We start from the raw sequence: 16,279 nt of genomic DNA on the forward strand, positions 1-16,279 counted from the left end.
AAGGAAACAGAGGAGGAAACATCACAGAGTGGGAGAAGGAAACGTTACAGAGTGGGAGATGGAAACTTCACAGAGTGGGAGAAGGAAACATCACAGAGTGGGAGAAGGAAACGTCACAGAGTGGGAGAAGGAAACGTCACAGAGCGGGAGAAGGAAACATAGAAGGAAACATCACAGAGTGGGAGAAGGAAACGTCACAGAGTGGGAGAAGGAAACGTCACAGAGTGGGAGAAGGAAACGTTACAGAGCGGGAGAAGGAAACAGAGAAGGAAACATCACAGAGTGGGAGAAGGAAACAGAGAAGGAAACATTACAGAGTGGGAGAAGGAAACGTCACAGAGCGGGAGAAGGAAACGTCACAGAGTGGGAGAAGCAAACGTCACAGAGTGGGAGAAGCAAACGTCACAGAGCGGGAGAAGGAAACAGAGAAGGAAACATCACAGAGTGGGAGAAGGAAACGTCACAGAGTGGGAGAAGGAAACATCACAGAGCGGGAGAAGGAAACGTCACAGAGCGGGAGAAGGAAACGTCACAGAGTGGGAGAAGCAAACGTCACAGAGCGGGAGAAGGAAACGTCACAGAGCGGGAGAAGGATACAGAGAAGGAAACATCACAGAGTGGGAGAAGGAAACGTCACAGAGTGGGAGAAGGAAACGTCACAGAGTGGGAGAAGCAAACGTCACAGAGTGGGAGAAGCAAACGTCACAGAGCGGGAGAAGGAAACAGAGAAGGAAACATCACAGAGCGGGAGAAGGAAACGTCACAGAGCGGGAGAAGGAAACGTCACAGAGTGGGAGAAGCAAACGTCACAGAGCGGGAGAAGGAAACGTCACAGAGCGGGAGAAGGATACAGAGAAGGAAACATCACAGAGTGGGAGAAGGAAACGTCACAGAGTGGGAGAAGGAAACGTCACAGAGTGGGAGAAGCAAACGTCACAGAGTGGGAGAAGCAAACGTCACAGAGCGGGAGAAGGAAACAGAGAAGGAAACATCACAGAGTGGGAGAAGGAAACGTCACAGAGTGGGAGAAGGAAACGTCACAGAGCGGGAGAAGGAAACGTCACAGAGCGGGAGAAGGAAACAGAGAAGGAAACATCACAGATTGGGAGAAGGAAACGTCACAGTGTGGGAGAAGGAAACGTCACAGAGTGGGAGAAGCAAACGTCACAGAGTGGGAGAAGCAAACGTCACAGAGCGGGAGAAGGAAACAGAGAAGGAAACATCACAGAGTGGGAGAAGGAAACGTCACAGAGTGGGAGAAGCAAACGTCACAGAGCGGGAGAAGGAAACGTCACAGAGTGGGAGAAGGAAACAGAGAAGGAAACTTCACAGAGTGGGAGAAGGAAACGTCACAGAGTGGGAGAAGGAAACGTTACAGAGTGGGAGAAGGAAACGTTACAGAGTGGGAGAAGGAAACATCACAGAGCGGGAGAAGGAAACAGAGGAGGAAACATCACAGAGTGGGAGAAGGAAACGTTACAGAGTGGGAGATGGAAACTTCACAGAGTGGGAGAAGGAAACATCACAGAGTGGGAGAAGGAAACGTCACAGAGTGGGAGAAGGAAACGTCACAGAGCGGGAGAAGGAAACAGAGAAGGAAACATCACAGAGTGGGAGAAGGAAACGTCACAGAGTGGGAGAAGGAAACGTCACAGAGTGGGAGAAGGAAACGTTACAGAGCGGGAGAAGGAAACAGAGAAGGAAACATCACAGAGTGGGAGAAGGAAACAGAGAAGGAAACATCACAGAGTGGGAGAAGGAAACGTCACAGAGTGGGAGAAGGAAACATCACAGAGCGGGAGAAGGAAACGTCACAGAGCGGGAGAAGGAAACGTCACAGAGTGGGAGAAGCAAACGTCACAGAGCGGGAGAAGGAAACGTCACAAAGCGGGAGAAGGAAACGTCACAGAGTGGGAGAAGGAAATGTCACAGAGTGGGAGGAGGAAACGTCACAGAGTGGGAGAAGGAAATGTCACAGAGTGGGAGAAGGAAACGTCACAGAGCGGGAGAAGGAAACGTTACAGAATGGGAGAAGGAAACGTTACAGAGTGGGAGAAGGAAACGTCACAGAGTGGGAAAAGGAAACGTCACAGAATGGAAGAAGGAAACGTCACAGAGTGGGAGAAGGAAACGTCAGAGAGTGGGAGAAGGAAACGTCACAGAGTGAGAGAAGGAAACGTCACAGTTTGGGAGAAGGAAACGTCACAGAGCGGGAAAAGGAAACAGAGAAGGAAACATCACAGAGTGGGAGAAGGAAACATCACAGAGTGGGAGAAGGAAACATCACAGAGTGAGAGAAGGAAACGTCACAGAGCGGGAAAAGGAAACGTCACAGAGCGGGAGAAGGAAACGTCACAGAGCGGGAGAAGGAAACGTCACAGAGTGGGAGAAGGAAACGTCACAGAGCGGAAGAAGGAAACAGAGAAGGAAACATCACAGAGTGGGAGAAGGAAACGTCACAGTTTGGGAGAAGGAAACGTCACAGAGCGGGAAAAGGAAACAGAGAAGGAAACATCACAGAGTGGGAGAAGGAAACATCACAGAGTGGGAGAAGGAAACATCACAGAGTGAGAGAAGGAAACGTCACAGAGCGGGAAAAGGAAACGTCACAGAGCGGGAGAAGGAAACGTCACAGAGCGGGAGAAGGAAACGTCACAGAGTGGGAGAAGGAAACGTCACAGAGCGGAAGAAGGAAACAGAGAAGGAAACATCACAGAGTGGGAGAAGGAAACATCACAGAGTGGGAGAAGGAAACGTCACAGAGTGGGAGAAGGAAACGTCACAGAGTGGGAGAAGGAAACGTCACAGAGTGGGAGAAGGAAACGTCACAGAGTGGGAGAAGCAAACGTCACAGAGTGGGAGAAGCAAACGTCACAGAGTGGGAGAAGGAAACATCACAGAGTGGGAGAAGGAAACGTCACAGAGTGGGAGAAGGAAACGTCACAGAGTGGGAGAAGGAAACGTCACAGAGTGGGAGAAGGAAACGTCACAGAGTGGGAGAAGGAAACATCACAGAGCGGGAGAAGGATACAGAGAAGGAAACATCACAGAGTGGGAGAAGGAAACGTCACAGAGTGGGAGAAGGAAACGTCACAGAGTGGGAGAAGCAAACGTCACAGAGTGGGAGAAGCAAACGTCACAGAGCGGGAGAAGGAAACAGAGAAGGAAACATCACAGAGTGGGAGAAGGAAACGTCACAGAGTGGGAGAAGGAAACGTCACAGAGCGGGAGAAGGAAACGTCACAGAGTGGGAGAAGGAAACAGAGAAGGAAACTTCACAGAGTGGGAGAAGGAAACATCACAGAGTGGGAGAAGGAAACGTCACAGAGTGGGAGAAGGAAACGTCACAGAGTGGGAGAAGGAAATGTCACAGAGTGGGAGAAGGAAACGTCACAGAGTGGGAGAAGGAAACGTCACAGAGCGGGAAAAGGAAACGTCACAGAGTGGGAGAAGGAAACGTCACAGAGTGGGAGAAGGAAACGTTACAGAGTGGGAGATGGAAACTTCACAGAGTGGGAGAAGGAAACGTCACAGAGTGGGAGAAGGAAACGTCACAGAGTGGGAGAAGGAAACGTCACAGAGTGGGAGAAGGAAATGTCACAGAGTGGGAGATGGAAACATTACAGAGTGGGTAAAGGAAACGTCACAGAGTGGGAGAAGGAAACGTCACAGAGCGGGAGAAGGAAACGTTACAGAGTGGGAGAAGGAAAAGTTACAGAGTGGGAGAAGGAAACGTCACAGAGCGGGAGAAGGAAACAGAGAAGGAAACATCACAGAGTGGGAGAAGGAAACGTCACAGAGTGGGAGAAGGAAACGTCACAGAGTGGGAGAAGGAAACGTCACAGAGTGGGAGAAGGAAACAGAGAAGGAAACATCACAGAGTGGGAGAAGGAAACGTCACAGAGCGGGAGAAGGAAACGTCACAGAGTGGGAGAAGGAAACGTTACAGAGTGGGAGAAGGAAACGTCACAGAGCGGGAGAAGGAAATAGAGAAGGAAACATCACAGAGTGGGAGAAGGAAACGTCACAGAGCGGGAGAAGGAAACAGAGAAGGAAACATCACAGAGTGGGAGAAGGAAACGTCACAGAGCGGAAGAAGGAAACAGAGAAGGAAACATCACAGAGTGGGAGAAGGAAACGTCACAGAGTGGGAGAAGGAAACGTCACAGAGTGGGAGAAGGAAACGTCACAGTTTGGGAGAAGGAAACGTCACAGAGTGGGAGAAGGAAACGTCACAGAGTGTGAGAAGGAAACATCATAGAGTGGGAGAAGGAAACATCACAGAGTGGGAGAAGGAAACGTCACAGAGTGGGAGAAGGAAACGTCACAGAGCGGGAGAAGGAAACGTCACAGAGTGGGAGAAGGAAACGTCACAGAGTGGGAGAAGGAAACATCACAGAGCGGGAGAAGGATACAGAGAAGGAAACATCACAGAGTGGGAGAAGGAAACGTCACAGAGTGGGAGAAGGAAACGTCACAGAGTGGGAGAAGCAAACGTCACAGAGTGGGAGAAGCAAACGTCACAGAGCGGGAGAAGGAAACAGAGAAGGAAACATCACAGAGTGGGAGAAGGAAACGTCACAGAGTGGGAGAAGGAAACGTCACAGAGCGGGAGAAGGAAACGTCACAGAGCGGGAGAAGGAAACAGAGAAGGAAACATCACAGAGTGGGAGAAGGAAACGTCACAGTGTGGGAGAAGGAAACGTCACAGAGTGGGAGAAGCAAACGTCACAGAGCGGGAGAAGGAAACAGAGAAGGAAACATCACAGAGTGGGAGAAGGAAACGTCACAGAGTGGGAGAAGCAAACGTCACAGAGCGGGAGAAGGAAACGTCACAGAGTGGGAGAAGGAAACAGAGAAGGAAACTTCACAGAGTGGGAGAAGGAAACGTCACAGAGTGGGAGAAGGAAACGTTACAGAGTGGGAAAAGGAAACGTTACAGAGTGGGAGAAGGAAACATCACAGAGCGGGAGAAGGAAACAGAGGAGGAAACATCACAGAGTGGGAGAAGGAAACGTTACAGAGTGGGAGATGGAAACTTCACAGAGTGGGAGAAGGAAACATCACAGAGTGGGAGAAGGAAACGTCACAGAGTGGGAGAAGGAAACGTCACAGAGCGGGAGAAGGAAACATAGAAGGAAACATCACAGAGTGGGAGAAGGAAACGTCACAGAGTGGGAGAAGGAAACGTCACAGAGTGGGAGAAGGAAACGTTACAGAGCGGGAGAAGGAAACAGAGAAGGAAACATCACAGAGTGGGAGAAGGAAACAGAGAAGGAAACATTACAGAGTGGGAGAAGGAAACGTCACAGAGCGGGAGAAGGAAACGTCACAGAGTGGGAGAAGCAAACGTCACAGAGTGGGAGAAGCAAACGTCACAGAGCGGGAGAAGGAAACAGAGAAGGAAACATCACAGAGTGGGAGAAGGAAACGTCACAGAGTGGGAGAAGGAAACATCACAGAGCGGGAGAAGGAAACGTCACAGAGCGGGAGAAGGAAACGTCACAGAGTGGGAGAAGCAAACGTCACAGAGCGGGAGAAGGAAACGTCACAGAGCGGGAGAAGGATACAGAGAAGGAAACATCACAGAGTGGGAGAAGGAAACGTCACAGAGTGGGAGAAGGAAACGTCACAGAGTGGGAGAAGCAAACGTCACAGAGTGGGAGAAGCAAACGTCACAGAGCGGGAGAAGGAAACAGAGAAGGAAACATCACAGAGCGGGAGAAGGAAACGTCACAGAGCGGGAGAAGGAAACGTCACAGAGTGGGAGAAGCAAACGTCACAGAGCGGGAGAAGGAAACGTCACAGAGCGGGAGAAGGATACAGAGAAGGAAACATCACAGAGTGGGAGAAGGAAACGTCACAGAGTGGGAGAAGGAAACGTCACAGAGTGGGAGAAGCAAACGTCACAGAGTGGGAGAAGCAAACGTCACAGAGCGGGAGAAGGAAACAGAGAAGGAAACATCACAGAGTGGGAGAAGGAAACGTCACAGAGTGGGAGAAGGAAACGTCACAGAGCGGGAGAAGGAAACGTCACAGAGCGGGAGAAGGAAACAGAGAAGGAAACATCACAGATTGGGAGAAGGAAACGTCACAGTGTGGGAGAAGGAAACGTCACAGAGTGGGAGAAGCAAACGTCACAGAGTGGGAGAAGCAAACGTCACAGAGCGGGAGAAGGAAACAGAGAAGGAAACATCACAGAGTGGGAGAAGGAAACGTCACAGAGTGGGAGAAGCAAACGTCACAGAGCGGGAGAAGGAAACGTCACAGAGTGGGAGAAGGAAACAGAGAAGGAAACTTCACAGAGTGGGAGAAGGAAACGTCACAGAGTGGGAGAAGGAAACGTTACAGAGTGGGAGAAGGAAACGTTACAGAGTGGGAGAAGGAAACATCACAGAGCGGGAGAAGGAAACAGAGGAGGAAACATCACAGAGTGGGAGAAGGAAACGTTACAGAGTGGGAGATGGAAACTTCACAGAGTGGGAGAAGGAAACATCACAGAGTGGGAGAAGGAAACGTCACAGAGTGGGAGAAGGAAACGTCACAGAGCGGGAGAAGGAAACAGAGAAGGAAACATCACAGAGTGGGAGAAGGAAACGTCACAGAGTGGGAGAAGGAAACGTCACAGAGTGGGAGAAGGAAACGTTACAGAGCGGGAGAAGGAAACAGAGAAGGAAACATCACAGAGTGGGAGAAGGAAACAGAGAAGGAAACATCACAGAGTGGGAGAAGGAAACGTCACAGAGTGGGAGAAGGAAACATCACAGAGCGGGAGAAGGAAACGTCACAGAGCGGGAGAAGGAAACGTCACAGAGTGGGAGAAGCAAACGTCACAGAGCGGGAGAAGGAAACGTCACAAAGCGGGAGAAGGAAACGTCACAGAGTGGGAGAAGGAAATGTCACAGAGTGGGAGGAGGAAACGTCACAGAGTGGGAGAAGGAAATGTCACAGAGTGGGAGAAGGAAACGTCACAGAGCGGGAGAAGGAAACGTTACAGAATGGGAGAAGGAAACGTTACAGAGTGGGAGAAGGAAACGTCACAGAGTGGGAAAAGGAAACGTCACAGAATGGAAGAAGGAAACGTCACAGAGTGGGAGAAGGAAACGTCAGAGAGTGGGAGAAGGAAACGTCACAGAGTGAGAGAAGGAAACGTCACAGTTTGGGAGAAGGAAACGTCACAGAGCGGGAAAAGGAAACAGAGAAGGAAACATCACAGAGTGGGAGAAGGAAACATCACAGAGTGGGAGAAGGAAACATCACAGAGTGAGAGAAGGAAACGTCACAGAGCGGGAAAAGGAAACGTCACAGAGCGGGAGAAGGAAACGTCACAGAGCGGGAGAAGGAAACGTCACAGAGTGGGAGAAGGAAACGTCACAGAGCGGAAGAAGGAAACAGAGAAGGAAACATCACAGAGTGGGAGAAGGAAACGTCACAGTTTGGGAGAAGGAAACGTCACAGAGCGGGAAAAGGAAACAGAGAAGGAAACATCACAGAGTGGGAGAAGGAAACATCACAGAGTGGGAGAAGGAAACATCACAGAGTGAGAGAAGGAAACGTCACAGAGCGGGAAAAGGAAACGTCACAGAGCGGGAGAAGGAAACGTCACAGAGCGGGAGAAGGAAACGTCACAGAGTGGGAGAAGGAAACGTCACAGAGCGGAAGAAGGAAACAGAGAAGGAAACATCACAGAGTGGGAGAAGGAAACATCACAGAGTGGGAGAAGGAAACGTCACAGAGTGGGAGAAGGAAACGTCACAGAGTGGGAGAAGGAAACGTCACAGAGTGGGAGAAGGAAACGTCACAGAGTGGGAGAAGCAAACGTCACAGAGTGGGAGAAGCAAACGTCACAGAGCGGGAGAAGGAAACAGAGAAGGAAACATCACAGAGTGGGAGAAGGAAACGTCACAGAGTGGGAGAAGGAAACGTCACAGAGTGGGAGAAGGAAACGTCACAGAGTGGGAGAAGGAAACGTTACAGAGTGGGAGAACGAAACGTCACAGAGCGGGAGAAGGAAACGTCACAAAGCGGGAGAAGGAAACGTCAGAGAGTGGGAGAAGGAAATGTCACAGAGTGGGAGGAGGAAACGTCACAGAGTGGGAGAAGCAAACGTCACAGAGCGGGAGAAGGAAACGTCACAAAGCGGGAGAAGGAAACGTCACAGAGTGGGAGAAGGAAATGTCACAGAGTGGGAGGAGGAAACGTCACAGAGTGGGTAAAGGAAACGTCACAGAGTGGGAGAAGGAAACGTCACAGAGTGGGAAAAGGAAACGTCACAGAATGGAAGAAGGAAACGTCACAGAGTGGGAGAAGGAAACGTCACAGAGTGGGAGAAGGAAACGTCACAGAGTGGGAGATGGAAACAATACAGAGTGGGAGAAGGAAACGTCACAGTTTGGGAGAAGGAAACGTCACAGAGCGGGAAAAGGAAACAGAGAAGGAAACATCACAGAGTGGGAGAAGGAAACATCACAGAGTGGGAGAAGGAAACATCACAGAGTGAGAGAAGGAAACGTCACAGAGCGGGAAAAGGAAACGTCACAGAGCGGGAGAAGGAAACGTCACAGAGCGGGAGAAGGAAACGTCACAGAGTGGGAGAAGGAAACGTCACAGAGCGGAAGAAGGAAACAGAGAAGGAAACATCACAGAGTGGGAGAAGGAAACGTCACAGAGTGGGAGAAGGAAACGTCACAGAGTGGGAGAAGGAAACGTCACAGAGTGGGAGAAGGAAACGTCACAGAGTGGGAGAAGGAAACGTCACAGTTTGGGAGAAGGAAACGTCACAGAGCGGGAGAAGGAAACGTCACAGAGTGGGAGAAGGAAACGTCACAGTTTGGGAGAAGGAAACGTCACAGTTTGGGAGAAGGAAACGTCACAGAGTGGGAGAAGGAAACGTTACAGAGTGGGAGAAGGAAACGTCACAGAGTGGGAGAAGGAAACGTCACAGTTTGGGAGAAGGAAACGTCACAGAGTGGGAGAAGGAAACGTCAGAGAGTGTGAGAAGGAAACGTCACAGAGTGTGAGAAGGAAACGTCATAGAGTGGGAGAAGGAAACATCACAGACTGGGAGAAGGAAACGTCACAGAGCGGGAGAAGGAAACGTCACAGAGTGGGAGAAGGAAACGTCACAGAGTGGGAGAAGGAAACGTCACAGAGCGGGAGAAGGATACAGAGAAGGAAACATCACAGAGTGGGAGAAGGAAACGTCACAGAGCGGAAGAAGGAAACAGAGAAGGAAACATCACAGAGTGGGAGAAGGAAACGTCACAGAGTGGGAGAAGGAAACGTTACAGAGTGGGAGAAGGAAACGTCACAGAGCGGGAGAAGGAAACAGAGAAGGAAACATCACAGAGTGGGAGAAGGAAACGTCACAGAGCGGGAGAAGGAAACGTTACAGTTTGGGAGAAGGAAACGTTACAGAGCGGGAGAAGGAAACGTAACAGAGTGGGAGAAGGAAACGTCACAGAGTGGGAGAAGGAAACGTCACAGAGTGGGAGAAGGAAACGTTACAGAGTGGGAGATGGAAACTTCACAGAGTGGGAGAAGGAAACATCACAGAGTGGGAGAAGGAAACGTCACAGAGTGGGAGAAGGAAACGTTACAGAGTGGGAGAAGGAAACGTCACAGAGCGGGAGAAGGAAACGTCACAGAGCGGGAGAAGGAAACAGAGAAGGAAACATCACAGAGTGGGAGAAGGAAACGTCACAGAGCGGGAGAAGGAAACGTCACAGAGTGGGAGAAGGAAACGTTACAGAGCGGGAGAAGGAAACAGAGAAGGAAACATCACAGAGTGGGAGAAGGAAACGTCACAGAGCGGGAGAAGGAAACAGAGAAGGAAACGTTACAGTTCGGGAGAAGGAAACGTTACAGAGCGGGAGAAGGAAACGTAACAGAGTGGGAGAAGAAAACGTCACAGAGTGGGAGAAGGAAACGTCACAGAGTGGGAGAAGGAAACGTTACAGAGTGGGAGATGGAAACTTCACAGAGTGGGAGAAGGAAACGTCACAGAGTGGGAGAAGGAAACGTCACAGTTTGGGAGAAGGAAACGTCACAGAGCGGGAGAAGGAAACAGAGAAGGAAACATCACAGAGTGGGAGAAGGAAACGTCACAGAGCGGGAGAAGGAAACGTCACAGAGTGGGAGAAGGAAACGTTACAGAGCGGGAGAAGGAATCAGGGAAGGAAACATCACAGAGTGGGAGAAGGAAACGTCACAGAGCGGGAGAAGGAAACGTCACAGAGTGGGAGAAGCAAACGTCACAGAGTGGGAGAAGCAAACGTCACAGAGCGGGAGAAGGAAACAGAGAAGGAAACATCACAGAGTGGGAGAAGGAAACGTCACAGAGTGGGAGAAGGAAACATCACAGAGCGGGAGAAGGAAACGTCACAGAGCGGGAGAAGGAAACGTCACAGAGTGGGAGAAGCAAACGTCACAGAGCGGGAGAAGGAAACGTCACAAAGCGGGAGAAGGAAACGTCACAGAGTGGGAGAAGGAAATTCACAGAGTGGGAGAAGCAAACGTCACAGAGCGGGAGAAGGAAACGTCACAAAGCGGGAGAAGGAAACGTCACAGAGTGGGAGAAGGAAATGTCACAGAGTGGGAGGAGGAAACGTCACAGAGTGGGTAAAGGAAACGTCACAGAGTGGGAGAAGGAAACGTCACAGAGTGGGAAAAGGAAACGTCACAGAAGGGAAGAAGGAAACGTCACAGAGTGGGAGAAGGAAACGTCACAGAGTGGGAGAAGGAAACGTCACAGAGTGGGAGATGGAAACAATACAGAGTGGGAGAAGGAAACGTCACAGTTTGGGAGAAGGAAACGTCACAGAGCGGGAAAAGGAAACAGAGAAGGAAACATCACAGAGTGGGAGAAGGAAACATCACAGAGTGGGAGAAGGAAACATCACAGAGTGAGAGAAGGAAACGTCACAGAGCGGGAAAAGGAAACGTCACAGAGCGGGAGAAGGAAACGTCACAGAGCGGGAGAAGGAAACGTCACAGAGTGGGAGAAGGAAACGTCACAGAGCGGGAGAAGGATACAGAGAAGGAAACATCACAGAGTGGGAGAAGGAAACGTCACAGAGTGGGAGAAGGAAACGTCACAGAGTGGGAGAAGCAAACGTCACAGAGTGGGAGAAGCAAACGTCACAGAGCGGGAGAAGGAAACAGAGAAGGAAACATCACAGAGTGGTAGAAGGACACGTCACAGAGTGGGAGAAGGAAACGTCACAGAGCGGGAGAAGGAAACGTCACAGAGCGGGAGAAGGAAACAGAGAAGGAAACATCACAGAGTGGGAGAAGGAAACGTCACAGTGTGGGAGAAGGAAACGTCACAGAGTGGGAGAAGCAAACGTCACAGAGTGGGAGAAGCAAACGTCACAGAGCGGGAGAAGGAAACAGAGAAGGAAACATCACAGAGTGGGAGAAGGAAACGTCACAGAGTGGGAGAAGCAAACGTCACAGAGCGGGAGAAGGAAACGTCACAGAGTGGGAGAAGGAAACAGAGAAGGAAACTTCACAGAGTGGGAGAAGGAAACGTCACAGAGTGGGAGAAGGAAACGTTACAGAGTGGGAGAAGGAAACGTTACAGAGTGGGAGAAGGAAACATCACAGAGCGGGAGAAGGAAACAGAGGAGGAAACATCACAGAGTGGGAGAAGGAAACGTTACAGAGTGGGAGAAGGAAACGTTACAGAGTGGGAGATGGAAACTTCACAGAGCGGGAGAAGGAAACAGAGAAGGAAACATCACAGAGTGGGAGAAGGAAACAGTGAAGGAAACATTACAGAGTGGGAGAAGGAAACGTCACAGAGCGGGAGAAGGAAACGTCACAGAGTGGGAGAAGCAAACGTCACAGAGTGGGAGAAGCAAACGTCACAGAGCGGGAGAAGGAAACAGAGAAGGAAACATCACAGAGTGGGAGAAGGAAACGTCACAGAGTGGGAGAAGGAAACATCACAGAGCGGGAGAAGGAAACGTCACAGAGCGGGAGAAGGAAACGTCACAGAGTGGGAGAAGCAAACGTCACAGAGCGGGAGAAGGAAACGTCACAAAGCGGGAGAAGGAAACGTCACAGAGTGGGAGAAGGAAATGTCACAGAGTGGGAGGAGGAAACGTCACAGAGTGGGAGAAGGAAATGTCACAGAGTGGGAGAAGGAAACGTCACAGAGCGGGAGAAGGAAACGTTACAGAGTGGGAGAAGGAAACGTTACAGAGTGGGAGAAGGAAACGTCACAGAGTGGGAAAAGGAAACGTCACAGAATGGAAGAAGGAAACGTCACAGAGTGGGAGAAGGAAACGTCAGAGAGTGGGAGAAGGAAACGTCACAGAGTGGGAGATGGAAACATTACAGAGTGGGAGAAGGAAACGTCACAGTTTGGGAGAAGGAAACGTCACAGAGCGGGAAAAGGAAACAGAGAAGGAAACATCACAGAGTGGGAGAAGGAAACATCACAGAGTGGGAGAAGGAAACATCACAGAGTGAGAGAAGGAAACGTCACAGAGCGGGAAAAGGAAACGTCACAGAGCGGGAGAAGGAAACGTCACAGAGCGGGAGAAGGAAACGTCACAGAGTGGGAGAAGGAAACGTCACAGAGCGGAAGAAGGAAACAGAGAAGGAAACATCACAGAGTGGGAGAAGGAAACATCACAGAGTGGGAGAAGGAAACGTCACAGAGTGGGAGAAGGAAACGTCACAGAGTGGGAGAAGGAAACGTCACAGAGTGGGAGAAGGAAACGTCACAGAGTGGGAGAAGGAAACGTCACAGAGTGGGAGAAGGAAACGTCACAGAGTGGGAGAAGCAAACGTCACAGAGCGGGAGAAGGAAACAGAGAAGGAAACATCACAGAGTGGGAGAAGGAAACGTCACAGAGTGGGAGAAGGAAAGTCACAGAGCGGGAAAAGGAAACGTCACAGAGCGGGAGAAGGAAACGTCACAGAGTGGGAGAAGCAAACGTCACAGAGCGGGAGAAGGAAACGTCACAGAGCGGGAGAAGGAAACGTCACAGAGCGGGAGAAGGAAACGTCACAGAGTGGGAGAAGGAAATGTCACAGAGCGGGAGAAGGAAACGTCACAGAGTGGGAGAAGGAAACGTCACAGAGTGGGAGAAGGAAACGTTACAGAGTGGGAGAAGGAAACGTCACAGAGTGGGAGAAGGAAACGTCACAGAGTGGGAGAAGGAAACGTTACAGTTTGGGAGAAGGAAAAGTTACAGAGCGGGAGAAGGAAACGTAACAGAGTGGGAGAAGGAAACGTCACAGAGTGGGAGAAGGAAACGTCACAGAGTGGGAGAAGGAAACGTTACAGAGTGGGAGATGGAAACTTCACAGAGTGGGAGAAGGAAACATCACAGAGTGGGAGAAGGAAACGTCACAGAGTGGGAGAAGGAAACGTCACAGTTTGGGAGAAGGAAACGTCACAGAGCGGGAGAAGGAAACAGAGAAGGAAACATCACAGAGTGGGAGAAGGAATTGTCACAGAGTGGGAGAAGGAAACGTCACAGAGTGGGAGAAGGAAACGTTATAGAGCGGGAGAAGGAAACAGAGAAGGAAACATCACAGAGTGGGAGAAGGAAACGTCACAGAGCGGGAGAAGGAAACGTCACAGAGTGGGAGAAGCAAACGTCACAGAGTGGGAGAAGCAAACGTCACAGAGCGGGAGAAGGAAACAGATAAGGAAACATCACAGAGTGGGAGAAGGAAACGTCACAGAGTGGGAGAAGGAAACATCACAGAGCGGGAGAAGGAAACGTCACAGAGCGGGAGAAGGAAACGTCACAGAGTGGGAGAAGCAAACGTCACAGAGCGGGAGAAGGAAATGTCACAAAGCGGGAGAAGGAAACGTCACAGAGTGGGAGAAGGAAATGTCACAGAGTGGGAGGAGGAAACGTCACAGAGTGGGAGAAGGAAATGTCACAGAGTGGGAGAAGGAAACGTCACAGAGCGGGAGAAGGAAACGTTACAGAGTGGGAGAAGGAAACGTTACAGAGTGGGAGAAGGAAACGTCACAGAGTGGGAAAAGGAAACGTCACAGAATGGAAGAAGGAAACGTCACAGAGTGGGAGAAGGAAACGTCAGAGAGTGGGAGAAGGAAACGTCACAGAGTGGGAGATGGAAACATTACAGAGTGGGAGAAGGAAACGTCACAGTTTGGGAGAAGGAAACGTCACAGAGCGGGAAAAGGAAACAGAGAAGGAAACATCACAGAGTGGGAGAAGGAAACATCACAGAGTGGGAGAAGGAAACATCACAGAGTGAGAGAAGGAAACGTCACAGAGCGGGAAAAGGAAACGTCACAGAGCGGGAGAAGGAAACGTCACAGAGCGGGAGAAGGAAACGTCACAGAGTGGGAGAAGGAAACGTCACAGAGCGGGAAAAGGAAACGTCACAGAGCGGGAGAAGGAAACGTCACAGAGCGGGAGAAGGAAACGTCACAGAGCGGAAGAAGGAAACAGAGAAGGAAACATCACAGAGTGGGAGAAGGAAACATCACAGAGTGGGAGAAGGAAACGTCACAGAGTGGGAGAAGGAAACGTCACAGAGTGGGAGAAGGAAACGTCACAGAGTGGGAGAAGCAAACGTCACAGAGTGGGAGAAGGAAACGTCACAGTTTGGGAGAAGGAAACGTCACAGTTTGGGAGAAGGAAACGTCACAGTGTGGGAGAAGGAAACGTCACAGAGTGGGAGAAGGAAACGTCACAGTTTTGGAGAAGGAAACGTCACAGAGTGGGAGAAGGAAACGTCACAGAGTGGGAGAAGGAAACGTCACAGAGTGGGAGAAGGAAACATCACAGAGTGGGAGAAGGAAACGTCACAGTGCGGGAGAAGGAAACGTCACAGAGTGGGAGAAGGAAACGTCACAGAGTGGGAAAAGGAAACGTCACAGAGCGGGAGAAGGAAACAGAGAATGAAATATCACAGAGTGGGAGAAGGAAACGTCACAGAGTGGGAGAAGGAAACGTCAAAGAGTGGGAGAAGCAAACGTCACAGAGTGGGAGAAGCAAACGTCACAGAGCGGGAGAAGGAAACAGAGAAGGAAACATCACAGAGTGGGAGAAGGAAACGTCACAGAGTGGGAGAAGGAAACGTCACAGAGCGGGAGAAGGAAACGTCACAGAGCGGGAGAAGGAAACAGAGAAGGAAACATCACAGAGTGGGAGAAGGAAACGTCACAGAGTGGGAGAAGGAAACGTCACAGAGTGGGAGAAGCAAACGTCACAGACTGGGAGAAGCAAACGTCACAGAGCGGGAGAAGGAAACAGAGAAGGAAACATCACAGAGTGGGAGAAGGAAACGTCACAGAGTGGGAGAAGCAAACGTCACAGAGCGGGAGAAGGAAACGTCACAGAGTGGGAGAAGGAAACAGAGAAGGAAACTTCACAGAGTGGGAGAAGGAAACGTCACAGAGTGGGAGAAGGAAACGTTACAGAGTGGGAGAAGGAAACGTTACAGAGTGGGAGAAGGAAACATCACAGAGTGGGAGAAGAAAACGTCACAGAGTGGGAGAAGGAAACGTCACAGAGTGGGAGAAGGAAACGTCACAGTTTTGGAGAAGGAAACGTCACAGAGTGGGAGAAGGAAACGTCACAGAGTGGGAGAAGGAAACGTCACAGAGTGGGAGAAGGAAACATCACAGAGTGGGAGAAGGAAACGTCACAGTGCGGGAGAAGGAAACGTCACAGAGTGGGAGAAGGAAACGTCACAGAGTGGGAAAAGGAAACGTCACAGAGCGGGAGAAGGAAACAGAGAATGAAATATCACAGAGTGGGAGAAGGAAACGTCACAGAGTGGGAGAAGGAAACGTCACAGAGTGGGAGAAGGAAATGTTACAGAGTGGGAGAAGGAAACGTAACAGAGTGGGAGAAGGAAACGTTACAGAGTGGGAGAAGGAAACGTCACAGAGTGGGAGAAGGAAATGTCACAGAGCGGGAGAAGGAAACGTCACAGAGTGGGAGAAGGAAACGTCACAGAGTGGGAGAAGGAAACGTTACAGAGTGGGAGATGGAAACTTCACAGAGTGGGAGAAGGAAACGTCACAGAGCGGGAGAAGGAAACGTCACAGAGCGGGAGAAGGAAACGTCACAGAGTGGGAGAAGGAAATGTCACAGAGCGGGAGAAGGAAACGTCACAGAGTGGGAGAAGGAAACGTCACAGAGTGGGAGAAGGAAACGTTACAGAGTGGGAGATGGAAACTTCACAGAGTGGGAGAAGGAAACATCACAGAGTGGGAGAAGGAAACGTTACAGAGCGTGAGAAGGAAACGTAACAGAGTGGGAGAAGGAAACGT

This window comes from Odontesthes bonariensis, chromosome 16 (genome assembly GCF_027942865.1).
Source record: "Odontesthes bonariensis isolate fOdoBon6 chromosome 16, fOdoBon6.hap1, whole genome shotgun sequence".
In the NCBI taxonomy this organism is placed as follows: Eukaryota; Metazoa; Chordata; class Actinopteri; order Atheriniformes; family Atherinopsidae; genus Odontesthes; species Odontesthes bonariensis.